The sequence below is a fragment of the Aquarana catesbeiana genome, linkage group LG01 (assembly GCF_042186555.1).
Source record: "Aquarana catesbeiana isolate 2022-GZ linkage group LG01, ASM4218655v1, whole genome shotgun sequence".
Lineage (NCBI taxonomy): Eukaryota > Metazoa > Chordata > Amphibia > Anura > Ranidae > Aquarana > Aquarana catesbeiana.
This window is the reverse complement of record NC_133324.1, coordinates 952,710,222-952,735,971: the sequence shown is the minus strand read 5'-3', so window position 1 is coordinate 952,735,971 and position 25,750 is coordinate 952,710,222. Positions and strand designations below refer to the sequence as shown.

Below are 25,750 nucleotides of genomic sequence, written 5' to 3'. Positions count from 1 at the left end.
GGAACCTCTGATGTGATAGGGGGGACCTCTGATGTATAGGGAGGCTCTGATGTTATAGAGGGGCCGCTGACATGATGGGGGGACTTTGATGTGATGGGGGGGCTGACCTGATGAGGGGGACACTGACATGATGGAGGACCTCTTGTGTGATGTGGGACCTCCGGTGGGGGGGACCTTTGATGTATAGGGAGGCTCTGGTGTGATAGAGGGGCCGCTGACATGATGGGGGGGGGGGGATTTTGATGTATGGGGGGGCTTTAGCATGAGAAGGGGACTCTGACGTGGTGGGGGGACCTCTGATGTATAGGGAGGCTCTGATGTGATAGGGGGGCCTCTGACATGATGGGGGGACTTTGAAGCTATGGGTGGGACTCTGACGTGATGGAGGTCCTCTGGTGTGATGGGGGGCTCTGATGTATAGTGGGCCTTTAACGTATAGATAATTTAATCGAGGTGGTTGTGTGCATCATCCCAGGCTTAGCTCCCCCATTGATATGTAAATCTAAAGACAGAAACATAATAATAAATCAAAGCACATTGAACATTACAAGAGACTACCATGCTAAAGAGACTACTAAACATTGCAAGTGACCACCATGCTCCAGGGATGTCTTACATTACAAAGGAATGCCATGGTGTATGGACACTATTTCAGACCAGCTCTGTGATTGGCAGATCGTTCGCCCATACTATAATGCGTACTGGACAGGTAGATGTGTACCCGGACATAGAAGATTATGGCGCCCCCTGTGAACAATCTGCTGTATAGGACGCGGGCAATGTTTGTAGTTCTTTTCACCGCTTACATAATATCGGTGTTTGCTCAGCACAGGAAAACCAAACTAACGGAGATAGGGCATTGACTGGAGCTGGTGTTATCACCTATTACCCATGATGCCCTTGGCTCTGTTTGGCACCTTTGTCCGCAGTATAATGGCGTGTGATAAGCAGCTGTCATTTTCCTTGGCCATGTGTCATTCACAAGTCTTTATCTCTCCCTGTACACAGCCGATATGTTTAATCATTAAACCGCATGTGGGAGGATGGATTTTCTGGAGGCTGACTTCAGACACATATTCATAGCTTGGTCAGAATGTTGATTAACATAAAGCAGAACTTCAAACAAAGATAACAAGATAAAAATAAAGCTCATTCAAAGATACAATAAATAATATAACCAGCTTTTGCTACAATGTCCTCCTTTAATCCAGAGATTCTCCTTGCAGTACCCTTTTCTGCCACTAGATGTCCTCTGTCCATGATCATTCCACCTACTTCCTCTGAGCTCAGTTCATCCCGGACGAGCCCCCGTCCTGTAACTGGACAGTGAAAGGAGAAGCAGCACAGTGATGAGCTCATCTCTCTGTCACTCTGCTCTCTCCTCCCATCAGCATGCTTCTTGTCAACACATGAACTAATTGACTCCTTGTGCCGCTTCTGAGCTCTGCTGTACAGGGACTGCACCAGGTCACAGGCACTTATCTGGCTTGTATTACAGATTACGCTTTAGTGGCTGGACGCCGAGCGGAATGGCCCTATAGTTGTATATAAAATGCACTTTTTATCTATCAAAAGGGGGTTTTCCAGCGCTAAACCTTTCATCTGATTTCTAAATTGCTGCATTTGTAAATTCCAAAAGCCAATATAAAGGAATAGTAGTGGTAAAAAAAAGCACTTGTGGGTTTAACCAATTTTTTTTTGTACAATTCCCCTTTAGGGGGGCGTGGCAAGGGGGTGTGTCCTATGCCTGCATGCTTTTGCTGATAGGTGTCCCTCATTCCCATCTCAAAAAAGTTGGGAGGTGTGCCAGTGTCTCCCGCCATGCCAGCAGATTCCAGAAGCTGTGTTACATTTTGCCTGGAGTTTGGCTTTAGGGGACATTTATTATTATGATTTTATTGCTGTCTTTTCCATCCTGTCCCACTTCAACGGCTCCCAGAGCCAGCCCACGGCTTGCACCAGAACTGAGGGTTCCTGAGAGGAGTACTAAGGCAGGAGGCTGGGACATTTTCAGGACACTATGAACAGCACACTGTCAGGCCCTCCCATTAGCCACGATCTGCCTGCAATGCATAGAGAAGCACAGAGACCTTCTGATGACATCACTGTGTGGAAAATAAGGTATATAATGAAATTTAGAGATTTCATTTAAAAATGCCATTATTCTGTTGATGATAGGGGCAGGGGGAACCAGGGAAGGTAAAATAGAAGCGGATTAACCACTTGCTTACTGGGCACCTAAACCCCCCCTCCTGCCCAGGCCAATTTTCAACTTTTAGCACTGTCACTCTTTGAACGACAATTGCGCGGTCATACAACACTGTACCCAAATGAAATTTTTATCATTCTTTTCCCAGAAATAGAGCTTTCTTTTGGTGGTATTTGATCACCTTTGGGTATTTTATTTTTTGTTAAAAAGATTAAAAAAAGACTGAAATTGTTTTTAAAAATACAAAACCGTTTTATATTTTGTTAATAAATTTTGCAAACAGGTAATTTTTCTCCTTCATTGATGTACACTGATGGGCACTGATAGGCTCCAATGATGGGCACCAATAGGCTGCATTGATGGGCACTAATGAGGCGACACTGATGGGCACTAATAAGGCGGCACTGATGTGCATTAATAGGCGGCACTGGTGGGCACTGATGAGGTGGCACTAGTGGGCACTGAGAGGTGGCAATGATGGGTGGCACTGATGGGCGGCACTGATGGGCATTGATAGGCAGCACTGAAGGGCACTGATGGGTGGCAGTGATGGGCACTGGTAGGTGACACTAATAGGCAGCACTGCTAGGTGGCATTGATGAGGCACTGATGAGGCACCACTGGTGGGCATTGATAGGTGGCACTTGTGGGCATTGATAGGTGGCACTGATGAGGCACTGATTGACATCACTGGTGGGCATTGATAGGTGGCACTTGTGGGCATTGATAGGTGGCACTGATTGCTGGCACTTATGTACTGGTGGGCACTGATTTGTGGCACTGTGGGCACTGATTCGTGGCACTGGCAGGCGGTACTGGTGGGCACACATGAGGCGGCTTCGCCTCTTCCTCTTCGGGACCGATGTCCCTTCAACAGAAGGCGGTGATCGGCTTTTTTTTCTTCTCACGTTGTCAGCATGAGAAGGAAAAAAAAAACAATTACCGATCTTCTGTTTAGATCACGTGATCAGCTGTCATTGGCTGACAGCTGATCATCTGGTAAGGGGCCGGGATCAGCCCCTTACACCGATCTGTGATCACCCGAGTCTCATTGACTTGGGTGATCACAGCGCGCGCCCTTCAGCTATGAGTAAGCACTTTGTGTAAGTGTGAAACGCGTCAGATGTTGTGCTGTACCACTCCAGTGGTGTCTTATGTACCCTATGATCCTGTTTTACGAATAAAAGAAGAATTTTATCTATTTATCCCAGTGTGTGGCTGTCCAGATCCTTTCAGCCTTCCACTTCAGGGGGGCGTGGCGAGCGTCTATTGACGGCCTCCTGGCAAAGCAGATCCGCGCTATAGCCGTCATTTGGCTATAGCGCGGATCTGAAGGGGTTAAACTCCAAAAGTGGCAGCCCGTAATGCAGGGCGCACGGGCGCCACCCCCCTATCCATGGGTCCGGCCCCCTAATCTACATGCATGGCGCCGGACACATGGATTAGAATCCTTTTTTTTTTTTTTAAGCACTTCAAAAAATGGTGCGCCCTGAGCCCAATCAGTTGTGTGACAATAGCAAATGAATATTCGCTATTGTCTTCCCGATTCTCCTCCTGGCCAATCACCTGTTTCACAATTGACCCGAAAGAAGAAGTGTTCCAATTGGCCTAGGAGGAGGAGGGAGGAGATACCGCTGTGATGCCGAGGATGAGACAGGGGAAGCCGCCGCCTGGAGAGAAGAGAAGATCTGCCTGCACTATAGATGGGGTAAGTGCCGGGCTGCTCTGACCGACCGGGGGAGGTGCACATTTTTCCCAAAAAATTTACCACCACTCGCCACTGAACTCCAAATGTAATGCCCTGTACACACGACCGGTTTTGCCGTCGGAATAAACCCTGAAGGTTTCTCCGACGGAATTCCATTCAAGCGGTCTTGCCTACACACGGTCACACCAAAGTCCGACCGTCCAGAACGAGGTGACGTACAACACGTACGATGGGACTAGAAAAAGGAAGTGCAGTGGCCAGTAGCCAATAGCTTCCGTCTCGTACTTGCTTCAGAGCATGTGTCGTTTTTGGTCCGTCGGAACAGCATACAGACGAGAGGTTTTCCCGATAGGAAATATTTAGAACATGTTCCATTTCTAGGTCCGTCCGAATTTTTGAAAAAAAAAGTCCGATGAGGCCTACACACGATCGGAATAGACGATGAAAAGCTTCCGTCTGACTTTTTCTGTCAGACATTCTGCTCGTGTGTACGCGGCATAACAAAACAAAACAAAAAAAAAAAAATCACATATGTAAATAGTTAAAAAAGTGAAGGCATGAAAACCTTCTGCATCCCCCCTCCCCGTGCTCTGTAGATCTTGTCTGCTGTAGCGCTCCGGCGGATGCGCCCACCCATTTGGCCCAGCAGTAACGTTCAGGCCGCTTTCCAACATTTATTTAAATCACAGCGCGGGCCAGACACCACCCCGCTTGTTCCCAAGTATCCGACTCCAGCCGGTGTGTGATAACCTCCGTCGCCCGCCGGCCACGTCCCCCCTCTGGGGGGCGCCAGGCTGGAGCAGCTGCTGTGCGGGACTGGGTCACAGTGGGGTCACTCTGTAGCAGAAAGCTTGAAAGGACTTTCGATGTCTCGGTATTTTTAGCACGGGAGGTTCTAAGGCCGAGTTCAGATATGTGCAGTCGCGGGTTCAGGCCTTGGGGCCTGGCGCATTCCTGTACATGGTTCAGGTGCGATTCAGGTCTGTATTTTAGCCTGAATTTGCACCTGAACCGGACCAGAAGAAGCACAGGACACTTTTTCAATTTGGACCATGACCTCCCCAGACGTGTGTGAACCGGCTCCATTGAGAGCTGGTCACACTTGTCTGTCATCCGAATTGGATGCGGGGGAAACATCCAATTCGCATATGTTTGAACCCAGGCCTAAAGGTAGAGACAGACTGAGATTCCCAGCGCTGACCTCCAATCACAGAAACCCTATTTAACCTGCAACAATATTGGATGTCTGGTCCTTACTATTTAAAGAAGAACCCCAGATGCTCCAGGTATAGAACAAGAAATATGCAACTGGATTGTTCTGTAATTTTTCTGTGTTTTATTGAACTGAAGGTTATTATTGTTTTGTAGTAAGCTGAGATCTTATTAGGGCCACTAAAACGTGTTTACTATGTGACTTTGGTTTCTCCCCCTGTCCTCCCCTCCTGTGGCTCTTCTCAATCATTTTTACAGAACAACTGATCGACGGCTCAAAAAAATGTCTACAGTGAGCTTGTTTTAACCACTTCAAGTCAAGGACGCAAAGTGGTTAATTACTAGGGCCAGCAGCTAGGGGCAGAAAAGGATGTGGTTGAGGCCATGGCACCCAACACCATGGAGGTGATGATACCCAATAAAATGGAGGTCATGGCACACAACATTATGGAGGTCTTGGCATCCATCCCTATGGAGGTCTTGGCACCCAACACCATAGAGGTCATGGCACCCGACACCATGTAGATCATGGCACCCGACACCATGGAGATCATGGCACCCGACACCATGGAGATCATGGCACCCGACACCATGGAGATCATGGCACCCGACACCATGGAGATCATGGCACCCGACACCATGGAGATCATGGCACCTGACACCATGGAGGATATGACAACCAACACAATGGAGACCATGGCCCCCAATACAATGGTGGCCATGGCACCCAGCACCATGGAGGTCATGGCATCCAACACCATGGAGGTCATGGCATCCAACACCATGGAGGTCATGGCACCAGACACAATGGTCTACTGGATGTGGTCAAATGAGAAATCCGGCACTGATTAATATACACATTCAGGTGCCATGAGCATTATTTATTTGCCTTAAAAAGAGGTCCTCTTCATGGGGGGTTGTTGTTGCAATTGTTTTCAAACTCTTCTAATTTACTTTTCTCTCAAAGGTGCCTGTCTGTGCTCATAGATGTGAACGTGGCTGGTTAGAGAAAGAATCATCTCATTCCCAAGGCCAGTCCTAGTTTAATAACTGCTCTATTAAGTTCCATGTTGTTGTTATATTCTTTAGCAGAGCATATTTTTTTTTTCTCTTGGAGATTTAGGAGGATCCGCGACATGGATCAATCGGAGCTTTGTCGCCTGTGATCGCTAACTTGGCAATTATGATCTTGCATTTACTCCCAACCTTTGCCATGCCTTTATTAATAGGAGACTTTGGCTATTGCCAGCTTGGAGAACCTCGCCAAGAAACACTCAATATCATTAACACGTTATTTTTGTGCCTGTTTTATTTGTATCTTCACCAAGCCAGTTGCTGCTCATCCCAAACCACCCACAATTCCCATCCAGAGCACATAAATCTGCTAACATGACTCAAAAGGTTTAAGGCTTCGGTAGATGGTCCTGACAGTCGGAGTTGTTTGTCCTGGAGAATGAAAGATGACACTAGTGCTCTACCATTAATCCAGTCAAAGATGGAGGTGCTGAGAGCCATAGGCCTGAGAGTACCTGGCAAGGTCTTCTGCATGGGTCACCCTTGTGCCAAACCCTATAAAGCAGCCATGATGACAGCTCTGGTAGTCGGTTTTATTGAGCAGTGGGGCCTCAAAGTCTTCCGGGCTGCTAGATCTTGCCAAGTGCTTGGCGCGAGTAATCAACCACCAAGAGTTGTTTTGGTTAGTACATTCTTTGGCAAGGAAGCTCTGGATTACTGTAAGGTTCTGAAACACTTACCATATGGTCTGCTGCCGATCTTAGGTAATGCTATGGTTGATGTTGCAAGGAAAAGGATATAGAGTACCAGTGGGAATCTGGCAGGGAAAATGGAGTATATAATACGAGAATGAACTCAGCAAGAATAGACAGGGTTGCCAATGTGTGCTTTTGTGAAGGATCCCTATCCCCGGATTCTAGAAACGTCCTTTTTGTCCTCTGCATTTAAAGATGAATGCCAGGTATGTCATTTTGTGCATAGTTACATTGGTCCAGCAGTAATGCACAACCTGATGCCTAGGTCAGGAATTATAGTTGGCTGGCATTTCATCTGCCTATAGCAGCCCTTGTTCCCTTAAGGCAAGCAGGCCTACCGGTATTTGGTTGCCCCAAGATTTTAGAACATAATGCTGTAGTTCCTGAGCAGATGGCACTGGTACACTGTGACAAGGAAGGATACCTGTATTTGTGAGGCAATAGACAGTGGCTTGTAGCAAAATCCTGGGACAGCTCAAAGTCAGGGCAACCAACCAACTGATGGGAGCAGATAGATAGGCGTCTGAGAATACACATTACCCCATATTCAAAGGGAGAAGCTGGAAGACTGCCTACCATCAGCTTAGAATGATGTAACAATGCATGTGCCATACTTGGTCAAACCTTGTGGACACCGCAACTACAGTGATTGCCGCTAGCTTCTGGGTCTCATGAAAGTGGCTGCCCTGCTGCTTAGTGGGCACAGGAGGCAACTGGGCAGGCTCGCTTGGCATGGGTTGCATACAAAGAACACTTTGCATTCTCTTTAATGATGTCACTGCCCCACCTCTCTAACTCATCCAATCAGAGGATACTTTGCTCCAAAGACATGCTGGTAGGTTAATTGGATCCTGTCTAAATTGTCCCTAGTATGTATGAATGTGAGTTAGGGACCTTAGATTGTAAGCTCCTTGAGGGTAGGGACTGATGTGAATGTACAATGTATATGTAAAGCGCTGCGTAAATTGACGGCGCTATATAAGTACCTGAAATAAATAAATAAATAAAATAAATAAAGGGTTAAGTAGCTGTCCTTTAAATAAATCTGCCAAAATACGATTGTCAGGACCGGGATCTCTGCTGCGTTCGGCAGTAGCTCTTCTTGCTGAGTCACCTGAGATGCTCGACAGTGTCCCGTCTGATCCCTTGGACAATCTTGCCTTGTGCATTATTTCTGGTAAACCTTTGAACTCTTTGCTCTTCCAATGAACTTCCTATTTAAGCCACGTCTCTGCACTTCCTGTTTGCCAGATTATTGTGCTCTCTCCAGCCAATATCTTGCTCCTTTGCACATCTGCAGCTGTCCTTATCTCCATTACCACTCGTTACTGAACTTTGGCTTTTCCCTGGACCATTCTTTTGTTTAATCCCAACATGCAACCACATGTTACCAACCTTTGGCTTGTTCCTCAACTTCGCTCCTGCTTGATCTCAACCCACAACCACATGTTACCAACCTTTGGTTTGTCCCTGGACTATTCTTTTGTTTAATCCCAACATGCAACCACACATTACCAACCTTTGGCTTGTTCCTCAACTTCGCTTCTGATTGATCTCAACCCGCATCCACATGTTACCAACCTTTGGTTTGTTCCTCAACTCTGCTTCTGCTTGATCTCAACCTGCAACCACGTTACCATCCTTTGGCTTATTCCTTGACTATATAGTTACATAGTTAGTCTGGTTCAAAAAAGACACAAGTCCATCTAGTTCAACCAATCAAAGAGGGGAAGAATTATACAATCCTATATACACAATCTTTTACCCACATTTGAGGGAACTATGTTTTTGCTTGATCCCAACCTGTTACCACTTGTTACTGACCTTTGGCTTGTTTACTGACTACACTTCTGCTTGATCCCTACCTGCTATAGCTGCTACAGGACCCCGGCTTGCTCACCTCCTGGTGGGGCGATCCTGAGGACCGCCACCTGGTACTAACACACAGCAAAACCAAACTCCACCATCAGGAGCTCTGGTGAACACCGGCTAGTGCTCAGACCTCCAACCTCGGGTGAATCCACATCATCCTCCAGGGTGACCTACTTGTGTACTTATCATGCTGGTCGGTGGGAGCCTCTCTACTGCTACTGATCTACGAGCCTGACCCCTGACCGTGACAATGGTTTTGGTTTCATACCAGGTCACCCTTGCTGCCTAAAAACTCTCCTCCCAGGACATGGCATGCTTTGGAATTACACAAACCCTGTGCTGTATCAGGAGGAGATGCAGTGGTGTGCCAGATGTGCAGGAGCTGTCTTCTCCTCCGTGTAGCACAGTACTTACAAAGATTCCTGAGATCTGACTGTGATCTGATTGTAGACCTGTACTGACAGGCACATTGCAGGTGCTCCCTCTCTGCAATCTGATCTCACTCAGTGTACGGCAGGTCCATCATTCACTGCTACAGGGCGCAATCGGGGAAATATAATGCTTGTGGAAAATCATTTTTCCCCCCAAAAGAACAAAAGGCTCCATTGACACTTGTGAGATTTTGTCATGCGACTTTGGACATCGCAGCCCATTCTTTTCAATGGTACCCGTTCAAATCGGCGTGGCTTAAATTTGTAGCGACTTTGAAAAGCTGCCTGCACTACTTTGGTGGGACTTTTGATTTGCGACTTAGATCCATTGAGGGTAAAGTTGATCAAAGTCATGCCTGAAAGTCGCATCAAAGTCAGGATTCAAAGTCGCGCTGGAAATTGTGCGACTTTGGAATCGCGCTAGTGTGAATGGAGCCTTAAGCTAAACTCTGGGCAGATACAAAATGCACAAATAAAATTTCTTTTTAACCAATTGCTACAAAATCACATACCTGTACATCATTTTGCTTCAAGTGGTTGTACGGGGGGGATGTCCACAAATAACCCAGCTCTAACACAAAATATTGTATTGAGCTGGGTTATTTGTGGTGGTCCCAAACAATCCCCTGAGGAAGCCATTACTGGCGAAACATGTTGGGAGGGGGGGGGGGATGTCCACAAATAACCCAGCTCTAACACAAAATATTGTATTGAGCTGGGTTATTTGTGGTGGTCCCAAACAATCCCCCGAGGAAGCCATCACTGGCGAAACATGTTGGGGGGGATGACCACAAATAACCCAGCTCTAACACAAAATATTGTATTGAGCTGGGTTATTTGTGGTGGTCCCAAACAATCCCCTGAGGAAGCCATCACTGGCAAAACATGTTGGGAGGGGGGGGGATGTCCACCAATAACCCAGCTCTAACACAAAATATTGTATTGAGCTGGGTTATTTGTGGTGGTCCCAAACAATCCCCTGAGGAAGCCATCACTGGCGAAACATGTTGGGAGGGGGGGGGGATGTCCACCAATAACCCAGCTCTAACACAAAATATTGTATTGAGCTGGGTTATTTGTGGTGGTCCCAAACAATCCCCTGAGGAAGCCATCACTGGCGAAACATGTTGGGATACAACATCTACTTATGACCACGTTCTTTCTATTGGGGCACCAGCGACCCACTATATGAAATTTGAATATGCTCTATAACTTTTTTTAACTGCACCCTTTGTTCATTTCTCTGTATTAATATAGAAACTATTTTATATAGCTTTTATATGTAACTGATTTTAACTTGTAAGCAACAAGTGTCAGAAAAAGGCCTGGTCTTTAAGTGCAATCATTGTAAGTACCTGAATTTGACCTCAGCCTCTTGCAGTCCTTGTATAGCAGAGCTCAAATTAGGCAAGGGAGGGGTACCACAGAGAGCCTATTAGTTTATGCTGAAATAAAGAACATGCTGACAGGAGGAAAGAGCAGAGTGAATGCAATATCAGTTCATCAGTCTTCTTCTGTTCATTTCATTGTCCAGTCAGAGGCTGGGGGAGGAACGAGACCTGTAAGTTTTACTGAACTCCAGCAGAGAAAAATCAGGTCTTCTGCCTGCCAGACAGTGCTGTGTTGGCGCTCCCTCCTCTCCCCTGCAGCTGCCACTGGCTGATACAGGGGAGCCGAATCATGTGACCAGATCAGAAAATGGGGGAGAAGACCAGTGTGAAAATAAGGGAGAGGAGGGCTAGATGATGGGCCATTGAAGTCTGTGGGTGATGTCACCACTCCAGGCTTTACTAGCCATTGTCAGAGCGCTCTCTCCTCTCCCCTGCAACCGCCACTGGCTGACACAGGGAAGATCACATGACTGGACCAGATCGGTCTAAAAATAGGGGAGAGGAGGGAGCCCCATTAGGAGATGGGATGTTGAAGTCTATGGGTGATGTCCCCGCTTCAGGTTTTACTAGCCGTTGTCAGAGCACTCTCTCCTCTCCCCTGCAGCCACCACTGGCTGACACGGGGGAGATCACGTGATGGGATCAGAGTGGTCTGAAAACAGGGGAGAGGAGGGTACCCCATTGAGAGATGGGCAATTGAAGTCTCTGGGTGATGTCACTGCTTCAGGTTTTACTAGCCTTTGTTAGAGCATTCTCTCCTCTCCCCTGCAGCTGCCACTGACTGACACTGGGGAGATCATGTGACTGGACCAGAGCGGTCTGAAAACAGGGGAGAGGAGGGCGCCCATTGAGAGATTGGCCATTGAAGTCTATGGGTGATGTCACAGCTTCAGGCTTTACTAGCCGTTGTCAGAGCACTCTCTGCTCTCCCCTGCAGCCGCCACTGGCTGACATAGGGGAGAACACGTGACTGGACCAGCGTTTTAAGACCAGTGAGATGTAAGCTGGAATTCCACTTTAATATTGTTGCATCTCATTTATTCCTGCCATCTTCCTGAAAAGTCCACTTCAAAACATTGGTGTGGGTAGAGAAGAAGTTCTGATCCAATCCCTTTTGTGACTTTAGGTATATATCGAGGAACAACTGTTTAAAGCTGGCCATACACTATGCATTCCGATTGCACAATCTCTGTACAATGTTCCTCCGACAGCCTCTTGTATTATATGGTTGACGTTTGATCTAAAGGAGGTTGTATAGTGTATGGTCACCCTAATAGACCCACAAACTCAATCAACTGATGTCTCATTTCTGTTCTTGAATACAAAGACTTGCTATTTCTTTTCCTGCCTTTTGTCGATAAGCTCAGATCACTCTCATGCCATCTTTCCGTAGAAAGTCCAGGTACTCAACATGACATAACAAGCTTTGTTTTGTCCTCGAAGTTCAACGTTACGAAGGATCTATGGATTGTCTCTGGACAGATAAGTGTGCGTTATGTGGCCCCCCGGCTGTCATCTCTGATTGAAATACCACTACGTGTCACCGATCACCTCCAGGGACTGCAAGGGATGAGGTCATAGGAGATATTCAGATAAGTACCTGCAGGGTGCTGCAAATTACATGGGTGGAGCCGCAGCTGGAAACCGACTGCCGACATCTCGAAATATCCCCCCCGCGGGATGCCCATAACGCAAACAAACAATCAGTTCAAATCCAGGACTTTTTCTTTGTTTAATTTTTACAAACCAGAACATTATTCACGTTATCATCAGGACTCCAGAGGGGTTTCTGGGGTCCTAATAGACCAGGGGCCCCTATCGGTGTTGAGTAGGGTTGCCACCTCATCCCTTTAAACCCGAACACATATAAATTACACAGGTTCTGAGGTTAATTTAATGCAGATAAGGCACCAAGTGAATTCAATTACCACCTTAATCAGCCACAGAACCCGTGTAATTAATATGTGTTCGGTTTCAAAGGGATGAGGTGGCAACCTTAGTGTTGAGGGGTTGGTAGGATCCCACGATGACCATTCTGGGTCAAATCTGAGGCTGACCATACATGGGTCAGTTCTGTGTCATTGTATTCTGACAACAGCGGGATTTCCCCACCAATTGGCCGCATTGCGCCGATTCGAAGCAAAACTTTTCGACTCTGACTTCTCATGAACGGGAACGGCCATAGATGGATCAAAATTTGGCAGGTCCCTGCTGAACCAGCTGAACGTCAATCCATGTATTTCCGTTCCCGCTCATGAGAAGCCAAAATTGTAAAATGTTGTCCCCTCTTCTCACGATGTGGCCAGTGCAGAGCCTGCTGAAAATAGGGCAGAGGGAGGAGCGCCAACAACATATAAGCCATTAAAGTCTATGGGCAATGTCACTGCTGCAAGTTTTACTAGCCTGGATAGGTGACGTCACTTATTGACTTCAACGGTCCATCTGTTGTTGGTGCACCCTCCTCTTCCCTACAGTTGCCATTGGCTGACACAGGGTTGCCGGATGACGTGACCGGAGCACAGCGTGCTGAAAATAGGGGAGAGGAGGCACCCAACACCATGGAGGTCATGGCACCCAATACAGTGAAGGTCATGGCACACAACATTATGGAGGTCTTGACACACAACATTACGGAGGTCTTGGCATCCAACCCTATGGAGGTCTTGGCACCCAGCACCATAGAGGTCATGGCACCCCACACCATGGAGGTCATGGCACCCCACACCATGGAGATCATGGTACCCGACACCTTGGAGGTTATGTCACCCAACACCATGGAGGCCATGGTCCCCAATACAATGGTGGCCATGGCACCCAACACCATGGAGGCCATGGCACCCAACACCATGGAGGCCATGGTCCCCAATACAATGGTGGCCATGGCACCCAACACCATGGAGGCCATGGCATCCAACACCATGGAGGCCATGGCATCCAACACCATGGAGGTCATGGCATCCAACACCATGGAGGTCATGGCACCAGACACAATGGTCTACTGGATGTGGTCAAGTGAGAAATCCAGCACCGATTAATATACATATTCAAGTGTTATGAGCATTATTTATTTGCCTCAAAAAGAGGTCCTCTTTATGGGGGGGTTTGACTATTGATTTCACCCATTGACTTCAATGGTCCATCCATTGTTGGCGCACCCTCCTCTTCCCTGCAGCTGCCATTGGCTGACACAGGGGAGCCGGATCATGTGACCGGAGCAGAGTGGGCTAAAATTAGGGGAGAGAGGAGGGAGCGCTGACAACAGATGGGCCATTGAAGTCTATGGGTGACGTCACCGCTCCAAGCTTTACTAGCCTGGAGAGGTGACATCACATATAGACTTCAATGGCCCATCCATTGTCAGTGCACCCTTCTCTTCCCTGCAGCTGCCATTGGCTGAAACAGGGGAGCCGGATCATGTGACCAGAGCAGAGCAGGCTGAAAATAGAGGAGAGGATGAAGCACCAACAACAGATGGGCCATTGAAGTCTATGGGTGACGTCACCACTCCAAGATTTACTAGCTGGAGAGGTGACGTCACCCATTGCCTTCAATGGTCCATCCGTTTTCGGCACAGCCACCTCTCCCTTACAGCTGCCATTTGCTGACATAGGAGATCTGGATCATGTGACCGGAGCAGAGTGGGCTGAAAATAGGGGAGAGGAGGTATATATTGAGGGTTTTAGGTAATATCACAGCAAAAAAAATGTAGATTTTAATAAAAAAATAAATAAAAAAATTGCCCCGGTAGATGAGGGAAACCCTGTAAATCCAGAAAAATACCCGTTGATCTGCCAGAAATACACTCTGCTCCTATTATATTGTTATGGGCTCATTTGTTTAACTGAATGGTGTCACTACTTGTTCTGCCGTCCAAGACAAGAACTGGGAGGGCTAATTGGACTCCTTGGGATGAAAGCGGAAGTGTGCCCAAGACAGCTCTGGATTTCTGGCAGGATCAAACAAACCTTGCACTTATCAAACAAAACTCTTTCAATGGTAGACTTAATGGACCAAAAGGGGGCAAATAACAGAAGATCATCATTGAGGTTTAATTTTTTCAGGTATAGTGGAGTTTTTTTTTTTGGAGGTTTCCACTAATGGATTCCGTGAATGATCCTTTATAGACACACATTATTATTATTTTCCCACTTTGTTCCCGGCCCAGGCGCCTCCAGTCTTTTTTTTTTTTTTTTTTTGCCGCATGTGTTTCCACTTTTATCCTATCCTGGCGTGGCATTCGGTTGGCTTTGGCATTAAAAACAGCACTCATGGCCCCCCCCAATCATCGCATCAAGTACTGGGGACACGGAGACGTTTCCAAGTGTCATGTGAGGAGACGGGGGGGGGGGGGGTCACCGCGCCAGATACGTAACACAATCGCTCCTCTGGCTGGATCGGGGCGCCAACAACGCCATGAAATCGCAGGAGCGGGCCAACATCTGCTGTGATGATCTTTGATACATTGTAAATGCTTGGGAATAATAATTAACTCCTGAGGGGGGCGCCATATGGAGCGATTTCTAGGATTTCTCCGGATTTGGAGAGTTGGGATAATGGAATAATAAGTGTTTATGTGAGAAGGATCAGATGTTATTGAAGTATGCTGGAGGTTTCCATACAATAAAAGGGGAATTGTGGGGGGGGGGGGGGGTCTCTTTTTTTCCTGGTATCCTGCTCCGTTGCTCCTTTTAGCCAAACCCAACCACCAGGATTGACCCCACCCCCCCCCCCCCCCCGGTGTCCCCAAGAAGCTGAGCCTTGTGCACAAAAGTCCAATACCTGCAAAAGAGGACCTGTCACCACCAGATAGAAAGGATAACTGAATGGTGTAAATACAGTGCCTTGCAAAAGTATTCACCCCCCTTGGCTTTTTACCTATTTTGTTACATTACAGGCTTCAGTTCAATGTTTTTTTTAATCTGAATTATATGTGATGATCAGAACACAATAGTCTAAGTTGGTGAAGTAAAGTTAGAAAAATATATACATAAAACTATTTTTCAGAAATGAAAAAAACTGATAATTGTCATGTGCGTATGTATTCACCCCCTTTGTTATGAAGCCCATAAAAAGCTCTGCTGCAACCAATTACCTTCAGAAGTCCCATAATTAGTGAAATGATGTCCACCTGTGTGCAATCTAAGTGTCACATGATCTGTCATTACATAGACACACCTTTTTTGAAAGGCCCCAGAGGCTGCAACACCTTAGCAAGAGGCACCACTAACCAAAGACTGCCATGAAGACCAAGGAACTCTCCAAACAAGTAAGGGACAATGTTGTTGAGAAGTACAAGTCAGGGTTAGGTTATAAAAAAAATATCCAAATCTTTGATGATCCCTAGGATCACCATCAAATCTATCATAACCAAATGGAAAGAACATGGCACAACAGCAAACCTGCCAAGAGACGGCCGCACACCAAAACTCACGGACCGGGCAAGGAGGACATTAATCAGAGAGGAGCACAGAGACCTAAGGTAACCCTGGAGGAGCTGCAGAGTTCCACAGCAGAGACTGGAGTATCTGTACATAGGACGACAATAAGCCGTACGCTCCATAGAGTTGGGCTTTATTGCAGAGTGGCCAGAAGAAAGCCGTTACTTTCATCAAAAAACAAAATGGCACGTTTTGAGTTTGCGAAAAGGCATGTGGGAGACTCCCAAAATGTATGGAGGAAGGTGCTCTGGTCTGATGAGACTAAAATTGAACTTTTTGGCCATCAAAGAAAACGCTATGTCTGGCACAAACCCAACACATCACATCACCCAAAGAACACCATCCCCACTGTGGAACATGGTGGTGGCAGCATCATGCTGTGGGGATGTTTTTCAGCAGTTTGGACTGGGAAACTGGTCAGAGTTGAGGGAAAGATGGATGGTGCTAAATACAGGGATATTCTTGAGCAAAACCTTTACCACTCTGTGTGTGATTTGAGGCTAGGATGGAGGTTCACCTTCCAACAGGACAATGACCCCAAACACACTGCTAAAGCAACACTTGAGTGGTTTAAGGGAAACATGTAAATGTGTTGGAATGGCCTAGTCAAAGCCCAGACCTCAATCCAATAGAAAATCTGTGGTCAGACTTAAAGATTACTGTTCACAAGCGCAAACCATCCAACTTGAAGGAGCTGGAGCAGTTTTACAAGGAATCCCAGAGGTAAGAGGTGGCACCTCATAGAGACTTATCCAAAGCGACTTGGAGCTGTGATATCCGCAAAAGGTGGCTCTACAAAGTATTGACTTTAGGGGGGTGAATAGTTTTGCACATTGACTTTTTTTTTGGAACTGATGAGCACTGATAGGTGGCACTGATGGGTGGCACTGATGGGCGCTGGGCACAGATAGGCAACACTGATGGGCATTGATGAGTGGCATTGATGGGCAGCAGTGATGAACATTGATGGGCAGCAGTGATAGCCAGCATTGACTGGCATCACTAATGTCCACTGATTGGTGGCAATTGTGGGCACTGGTTGGCACTGATTTCTGGCAGTGGTGGGCAATCAATTGTAATCAGGGCACTGATGTTCAGTGCCCTGATTACATACCTAGCTGTCCCCTGTGAGGAGATACCGCTGATCGGCTATCCTCTCCTCACACAACATAAGAATTATAATAATGGTAAAATAGGAATATTAAAATATCTTATCTTCTTATCTATCTTTTAATATTCTTATATATATATATATATATATATATATATATATATATATATATATATATATATATATAAAACTTTTTTTTTTTTTTTAACAAGACATGGGATGGGCATTACAGATGTCATTCTGCTTTAAGGTACATAAGACTTTTGTATTGATCTAAATGCAAAATAACATTTACTGAATGAGTCCCAGGTACTTCCTGCCCTCACCTAAATACAGACGGACCGTTCACTGTGCAGGTCACCGATCTCACCAGTGACCACACCTCTAGCCGCATCTTATTATACAGAGGAGCGATGGGGGAGCGCGCAGTATACGGGTTCATGTGACATCATCAATGGACTTCTCACTGGTGACAGGATCAATAAACATGCCAGTAAATGTTTATTGTTTAAAAAACACTATATTATTTGCAAATTTGCTAAAAAACACCTGAAAAAAAAACTATATTATTTGCAAAACTGCTAAAAGTAATTGCTAAAAAAAAGTTTGAAAAAACACCTATAATATTTGTAAATCTGCAAAAAAAAAAAAAAAAAAAAAAACGCTTGAAAAAACACTTATATTTGCAAATCTGCTAAAAAAAACAAAAAAAAAAAAAAATCCTGAAAAAACTGAAAAAATAAATACCTAGAATATTTGCAAATCTGCTTAAAAAAAATTGCTAAAAAACACCTAAAAAAACACCTATATTATTTTCAAATCTGCTAAAAAAAAAAAATTGCTAAAAGATGCCTGGAAAAATATTTGCAAATCTGCTAAAAAAAAAAAAAAAAAAAAAAAAAATCGCCAAAAAAAAAAGCCTGAAAAAAAACACCAATAATATTTGCAAATCTTCTAAAAAAGATAAAAAAAAAATCCCCCCCCCCCCCCAAAAAAAAAGCCTGAAAAAAACACCAATAATATTTGCAAAACTGCTAAAAAAAAAAAAAATTGCTTAAAAAAAACGCCTGGAGAAAACACCTATAATATTTGCAAATCTGCTAAAATAAAATTGCTAAAAAACGCCTAAAAAAACAAATATAATATTTGCAAATCTGCTAAAAAAAAATCACAAAAAAAAAATGCATGAAAAAACACCTATAATATTTACAAATCTGCAAAAAAAAAAAAGCCTGAAAAAACTAAAAAAAATACCTAGAATATTTGCAAATCTGCTTAAAAAAAATTGCTAAAAACACCTTAAAAAACACCTATATTATTTTCAAATCTGCTTAAAAAAAATTGCTAAAAACACCTTAAAAAACACCTATATTATTTTCAAATCTGCTAAAAAAAATTGCTAAAAAATGCCTGGAAAAACACCTATATTTGCAAATCTGCTAAAAAAGAAAAAAAAAATCTCCAAAAAAAGCCTGAAAAAACACCAATAATATTTGCAAATCTGTTAAAAAAAAAAAAAAAAATCTCCAAAAAAAAAAAAAAAAGCCTGAAAAAAACACCAATTATATTTGCAGAACTGCTAAAAAAAAATAGCTTAAAAAAAACACCTGGAAAAAACACCTATAATATTTGCAAATCTGCTAAAATAAAATCGCTAAAAAAAAAATATAATATTAGCAAATCTGCTAAAAAAAAAAAAAAAAAAATCACTAAAACATGCATGAAAAAGCACATATAATATTTGCAAATCTACTAAAATTTTTTTTAAAAAATGCATGAAAAAACACCTATAATATTTACAAATCTGCTAAATATTGAAAAAAAAAAAAAAAAAAAAAAAAAAAGCCTGAAGAAACACCTATAATATTTGCAAATCTGCTAAAAAAATTGCTAAAAAACGCCTGAAAAAAAAAAAAAAGGCTTGAAAAAACGAAGTGTGAATATAGCCTCAGAATGTTTTTGGTGCGCTTGTTGCGCATAGGGCAGCCTATTCAAACGAATGGGCTGGCCTATGTGTGTGTTGCTTGAAGACACAGAAAATAAAAAGATTAAAAAAAAAAGCGTGTTCATCTGACGCGGAGGTGTGAATGGAGCCGTATTTGGGTGGAGACGTGTGACGACTGGCCGCAGAGGCGGTGTTGAAAGGATACATTTGCCGCCATTGTTCACCTCTATTATTCTCTCTGACTCACTGAGTGGTCCGGGGCGGGGGGGGGGGGGGCACTGTGTGGGGGGTATTCAGAAAATGGGGGTCACTCTGATGGTGAGTCACGCAGCCTTTGGTCCTGAGCCCCTCCACCGCCCCTTGGGGATTTGTCCCGTCTATTTATATCTGCTTCCATTTTCCAAGGAAAATTCCATCCAATGGCTGACATGACAGAGGAAGTCGCACATCCCCCGCCACGTCACATGAATGATTTCCACGGAATTTCAAGCTCTGAGGCGGAGGAACCGGCTGAATCACGGAGCGTCTTCCCGGGAAGTTTAGAGGGTCATGTGCACAATCATCACACAGAACAGTGAAAGTTCTAATGTTCTATTATTAGTCACATCAAAGGGGAATTTCCCTTCGTTATAGATTGTTCCCCATTGTTATAGACAGTTTAAAGCTGAACTCCGGGAACAAAAACTTTTATCAAAATATGAGGAGTCTTCAAAAATTTGCCGCACATTTTTAAACTAAGATATATATATATATATATATATATATATATATATATATATATATATATATATATATATATATATAAGTGTGGAAAAAGTTTGAAGACCCCTCGTATAAACATATAAACCCTGGCAAAGCACCATGCCCCTTATGTTGTTAAGGACAAGGGCCTCTTCCCTACAACCCTGGTTGGTGGTTGTGGGGGTCTGGGGGCGAGGGGCCTAATGCCTTTGTAAACCCAGATATTACCTTGTAAATGTAGCAGTGACATCATCACCGTGCCGTACAGAACCTGTGCAGAGAGCAGAGCTGTGGGAGGGGCCTGCAGGATCTACCTACTTCAGGAGGGGGTGGAGACAAGAGTCGTCACCAGTGGCGGTGTGTCTATAAGGGTGCACGGGCGCCGCCCCCTCTCTCCAGCTACCCCCTCTATCACCAATAGATAGATTTATGCATTGCAGATTTTTTTTTTTTAAGCACCTGATTGGAGCCATAGGCTCTAATAGGCATCAAAAAAAGGTAAACAGCGAGCACCATGCTTGGTGCTCACAGTTCATCCAGCTTTCCCAACACTGAACTGACTCTCTGCCAATCAGGTGTTCAGGTCTGTTACCCTTCACCTGTTTGGCTGAAATGACAGGCGCTATGATTGGACACCTATGGCGTCCAATCATAGGAGAGGACAGAAGAAGACATCAAGGACACAGAGGAACATGAAGGAGCATGGAGGAGACTGCTCGCCGCCCGCCGCCGTCACCCGCTGCCCCATCAAGACAGGGCAAGTGCCGGGCAGACGGCGGGCAGGATGGGCACAGTGGCAGCGTTTAATGGGCACAGTGGCTGCGTTTGATGGGCACAGTGGCTGCGTTTGATGGGCACAGTGGCTGCGTTTGATGGGCACAGTGGCGGCGTTTGATGGGCACAGTGGCGGCGTTTGATGGGCACAGTGGCGGCGTTTGATGGGCACAGTGGCGGCGTTTGATGGGCACAGTGGCTGCGTTTGATGGGCACAGTGGCGGCGTTTGATGGGCACAGTGGCGGCGTTTGATGGGCACAGTGGCTGTGTTTGATGGGCACAGTGGCTGTGTTTGATGGGCACAGTGGCGGCATTTGATGGTAACAGTGGCGGCGTTTGATGGGCACAGTGGCTGTGTTTGATGGGCACAGTGGCTGTGTTTGATGGGCACAGTGGCGGCGTTTGATGGGCACAGTGGCTGCGTTTGATGGGCACAGTGGCTGCGTTTGATGGGCACAGTGGCTGCGTTTGATGGGCACAGTGGCTGCGTTTGATGGGCACAGTGGCTGTGTTTGATGGGCACAGTGGCTGCATTTGATGGCACAGTGGCAATTGATCGGCACAGTGGCAGCATTTGATGGGCATAGTGAGGCTGCAATTGGGTTTATTTTTCAGAATTTTTCAGTTTGTTTGTGCCCCCAAAAAATTTTGAGCACCAGCCGTCATTGGTCGTCACCCTGCACAAGGAGAGGGACTTTATTCTGACAATGCACCTTGATGAGGACAAGAGCCTTTTCCTACAACCCTGGATGGTGCTTGTGGGGGTCTGGGGGCAGAGGGGCCTATTAGGCACACTTTGTGCCTTTGTAAGCCCAGATTTTCCCTTGTAACAGTAGCAGTGACATTATCACCGTGCCGTACGAAACCTGTGCGGAGAGCAGAGCTGTGGGAGGGGCCAGCAGTCTCCACCCACTACAGGAGGGGGCAAAGACAAGACCAGTCACCCTGAACAAGGAGAGAGAGGCTTTACCTTGGCAAATCACCTTGATGAGGACAAGGGCTTCTTCCCTACAACCCTGGATGGTGGTTGTGGGGGTCTGGGGACACTTTGTGTGCGCCTAATGCCTTTGTAAACCCAGATATTAACTTGTAAAGATGGCGGTGCCATCATCACTGTGCTGTGCAGAACTTGTGCAGAGAGCAGAGCTGTGGGAGGAACAAGCAAGATCTTCCTACTACAGGAGGGGGGAGGGGTGGAGACAAGACCAGTCACCCTGCACAAGGAGAGAGACTTTTTTTCATTTTATTTTTTTTGTGGATCTTAAGGGTGCAAAAGTGTTTTATTTTGAAGGCGCAATAATAGTGAATCATTATTATTATTTTTATTTTTTTGTGAATTTTAAGGTTTCTTTTTTATTTATTTTTTGTTTTATTTTATTTATTTTCTGAATTATAAGAGTACAATAAGGTTTACATTTTTAATGACAATAAAAAAAACATTTAAGTACACAAATATTTATTTATTTCAGCACTGTCACTAGATGATTTTTTTTTCCATCTTTTTTTAGATGTGAAAAAAAGTAAAAATAAATAAATAAATAAATAGGGGACAACACACTACTGAATCAAAGATTGCACACCAAAGAGTCTCATATAAATAAATTACACCAACCCACCGGCATCCACATGGTTTACCAAAGCATATCAAAGCAAAAGTTGTCCCGCATCATGGACTTAAAAAAAAAAAAAAAATTGGGGAAAATACACAGAAAATTGGGAAAAAAAGAAAAAGGATCTGAAAGTGTTTTCCTTTCCCCCTTTTTTACATTTTTTTCTATTTTTTTTTTGTGAATTTTAAGTGTGCAATAAGGTTTGCATTTTTAATAACAATAAAAAAAAAACATTTAAAGTAACAGTACACAAATATTTATTTATTTCAGCACTGTCACTAGATTCTATTTTTTTATCTATCTTTTTTTCTAGATGTGATAAAAAATAATAATAATAAATTAGGGGAAAATACACAAAAAAAAGGGAAAAAAAAAGAAAAAGGATCTGAAAATGTTTTCCTTTCCCCCTTTTTTACATTCTTTCTATTTTTTTTTATTTTTTTGTGAGTTTTAAGTACACAATAAGGTTTACATTTTTAATTACAATAAAAAATAAACATTTAAAGTAACAGTACACTAATATTTATTTATTTCAGCATTGTCACTAGATATTGTTTTCCATCTTTTTTCTAGATGTGATAAATAAAGTAAAAAAAAATAAATAAATAGGGGACAACACGCTACTGAATCACAGATTGCACACCAAAGAGTCTCAATAAAGTACACCAACTCACTAGCATCCACATGGTTATCCAAAGCATATTGCAGCAAAAGTTGTCCGACACCATTGACTTAAAAAAATAAAAATAAAATAAGGGAAGATACACACAAAAAATGGGAAAAAAAGAAAAAAAGGAGCTGAAAGTGTTTTCCTTTCCCCCATATATATATATATATTATTATTATTTATTTATTTTATTTATTTATTTTTTTTTTTGCAATAAAAATTTTTATTAGAGAGAAAGAAAATTACAGATGCAATGTTTACATTTTGTTTGACTTCACGGAAAGAAAGAATATGGCAAAAATATACAGTAACAGTACTGAAATTATAATTTTAATTCAAAATTGGGGTTGTGACCTGTCCACTTATTTTATGTGAATGCACCAACATGCCTCCATCCCATAAAATACAGATAATACATATAATTTTAATTGTTTTGTATTTTTTTTTTTCAATTCTTTATATGAAAAAAAAAAAAATCGAATAAAAAAAAAATGTTATTATTGTATTTATAGAATAAATCATTGCCAAAAAAGCCCACAAAAATTAAAGCAAAAGTTGACAAATATAATTTGTGTATACTAACAGTATGTCCCCCCCTCTACATTGTAAAGGGCTGCGTAAATTGTTGACGCTATATAAATCGTGTATAATAATAACAATACATTTTATATATCTATCTAGACATCTATCTATCTATCTATCTAGACATCTATCTATCTATCTATCTAGACATCTATCTATCTATCTATCTAGACATCTATCTATCTATCTATCTAGACATCTATCTATCTATCTATCTATCTATCTATCTATCTATCTATCTATCTATCTATCTATCTATCTATCTATCTAGATAGATAGATAGATAGATAGATATGTATATGTATATATATATATATAGATATAGATATAGATATCTATATATATATATATATATGATAGATATCTATATATATATATATATACACACACACACAGTATATTATACAATATATTATACACAGTATATTATACAATATACAATATATACAGTATATTTCTTTTTATTTTTTTTACTTTTTAAGCTTTTTTTTTTTTTCCTACTCAAACATAGATTGCACACGACACAGTGTCAATAACGTACAACAATCCAATCGGCATCTACAGGGTTAACCAGAGCACATTGCAGCAAAAGTCGTCCGACACCCTGGACTTCAAAAAACTGTTGGATAAAAATAGCTCTTTTATTCTTGTGTTGTTGAACACAACACAAAAAAAAATAATGAAAACAAAATTAAGGAAAAAAAAAAAACAAGCAACACTTTGTAAAGCATTGGAAGTTTATTTTTATTTTTTTAATTTTTTTTATAAAGATATAAAAAAATAAAATATGGTGAAATTAGAAGATTTTTTGATGAAATTTGGTGTAGCTGTATTTTTTTTTTGGCATTTATTCCTCCCAAAATGATTGCGTTGGCCCCTGGTTTTGATTTCTCATTGAAGCGGTGTGTGTGTGTATAGCAGAGCGTAGTATGTGTGTTGCATAGCAGAGCCCTGTGTGTGAGTGTTGGGGGGGGGGGGGAGTGTGGCTGGGGTTGGCAGCACAGAAGGTCTCACTTGATCCCCCCCCCCCCCCCTCTGCACCTCCACTCGGCTCTGGCTCTTGGCTGGGGCCCAGAAGGCCGGATTCAGGTTTCAGTCTTTGCAGTGAGGGGGGGAGGGGGGGGGGTTGTGTTTGCCTGGCAGGATTCTTCATTCTCTCATATTTCTATTTTTCTTCTCATTTCACTCGCTGAGTTTTTCCAGTTTTTTCCAAAGCACAGAACTGCCGAACGTCTGCGGAGCCCGGATCCGCTACCATGCGCTGCTCCTCGGGGAGGTGAAGGTAAGAGGACCTGTCTGCTGAAGACGAGGTTGTGGTGGGGGGGGGGGGTACATTGCTGGTGACACAAGTCACAGGGGGGGTTTAAATGTCAGGAGCGAGCGATCGAAGAGGGCTCAGCGGCTGCATCCCGCTACGCATGGTTCAACAATTCTGAAAAGTATTTCTATAGAACTTTCCAGGCTTGTTCCAGTTCTGAGTTTCTTTTGGATATTCCTAAAACTCTACCAAGGCAGATCTACGGAAAAAAAAAAATCCTGGATCTGCTCCTTTTGGTCGCTGCAATATTTCTTCCCCCCCAACCCAAAGCAAGCGCTACCGGGGAATTCAGAATTCCAGCATTCTGATTTATTTTTGTTGCGTCTGTTTTTTTTTTTTTGATGGAACATCTGGAACATAATCTGGAACATTACAGTGTATTTATAAAAAAAAAAAATTCTAATAGCCATTAAAATTAAAGTAAATTTGTTCCGTGCAAATGAGGACAAATCGAATGTTCTCCAAGCTATAGTCACTGCAGATCGAATGTAAACGAGAGGGGGTAAATACCACATTATGGCCACTAGATGGTGCTGGCTATCATATGAAACAGGTCTGCATCTTCAGTTTCATCTAGTGGCCATAAGGAGGTATTTTCCCCCATTCGCACGTTCGTATGTGGCCCGGAGAACATTCGGTTTTGCCCCATTCACTCAGAACCGTTTCCACAGGCGAACGGCTACGCAAATTTATTTTTTATTCTTTTTGGAGAAATGCACCCCTTTGTGTAAGTGACTGCATTTTTGTTCAGATTTTAAGCTCTTTTAAGCCCTCCTTGTTTTTTTTTTTTTTTTTTTATGAAAGCATCAGGATGCATGTCTCTTCTTATGTGTCCATATGAAGAGGAAGTTTTCATTTGCTACTTCAAAAAAACAATGCGGTTTGGATACTGAAAGTTTCTAATTTTTCACACTGAAGCCAAAGGGTTACACTTTCATTCCATTTTTAGGATTTCTACTCATTTCTGAACA

At 43.6% G+C, this 25,750-nt stretch overlaps 1 protein-coding gene across 2 annotated transcripts in view; it reads left to right on the top strand.

Moving 5' to 3' along the window:
• Positions 1–25,750, top strand: part of IL11RA (interleukin 11 receptor subunit alpha) — a 213,402-nt gene that overhangs the window by 72,665 nt on the left and 114,987 nt on the right. The window contains exon 1 of one of the 2 annotated variants that reach the window (XM_073611628.1): positions 24,589–24,743. The exons of the other annotated variant lie outside the window; for it this stretch is intronic. The gene's annotated coding sequence lies outside the window, so the exon portion shown is untranslated. Of the gene's footprint in view, positions 1–24,588; positions 24,744–25,750 lie in introns of those variants that run through there. 2 annotated transcript variants of the gene reach the window in all.